The sequence below is a fragment of the Penaeus monodon genome, chromosome 30 (assembly GCF_015228065.2).
Source record: "Penaeus monodon isolate SGIC_2016 chromosome 30, NSTDA_Pmon_1, whole genome shotgun sequence".
Lineage (NCBI taxonomy): Eukaryota > Metazoa > Arthropoda > Malacostraca > Decapoda > Penaeidae > Penaeus > Penaeus monodon.
Genome location: NC_051415.1, coordinates 37,343,539 through 37,344,265, shown reverse-complemented (window position 1 = coordinate 37,344,265; position 727 = coordinate 37,343,539). Strand labels below are relative to the sequence as shown.

The 727-nt window shown below is 36.9% G+C and overlaps 1 protein-coding gene across 2 annotated transcripts in view; it reads right to left on the bottom strand.

The window, feature by feature from the left end:
* LOC119592772 (solute carrier family 22 member 21-like) overlaps nucleotides 1-727 on the bottom strand; it is a 38,759-nt gene that overhangs the window by 7,019 nt on the left and 31,013 nt on the right. The window lies entirely within an intron of this gene.

Genomic DNA, 727 nt, shown 5'->3' with positions numbered 1-727 from the left:
AATGATGTCATTAGCTCCGCCCCTTTTTTGACATGGTCAACCTGTGCGATTTTATATGGTAAATGTTTTTTTTTTTTGCATTTTCTTTGATATAGTAATAACATCTTACAGGTGTCATTCAAAAGACAAAACTATTCATCTTTATACTTCAAATGTTAATCTTCATCTAATAATTGCAAGGTGTACTCTGTTTGTACTCCGAATGGTTCTTCTGGTTCCCTCGCTCGAACGGGTCCTTTTCCAATTTCCATTACAAAAATGTTTCGGCTAAGAAGCCTCAGCCTACAGTGCTGCCATTCAAAATACATAAAAAATGCATTTTTACACTATAAATGATAGAATACACACACACACCACAACACACACACCAACACAACCACGACACTAAAACATCGAATCACAATTTACACAAACAATAACACACACAAATTCAACACAAAATCATCATCACAAACACTACACACCACACAACACACACACATTAAACAAAACACGTCAAACACCAACACACATTTCACAGAACACACACACTACACTACACACTACACATTTTTTTTGCATTTCATAACAAACACCACACACACACCATCACAACAACACACACATCACATAACACAAATACACTTACACACAACACAAGAAGCACACTTAAACCCAACATCACAGTTCCACCCACACACACTTCACAATCCATCACAAAACATTCGACACAACCCAGCCACACATC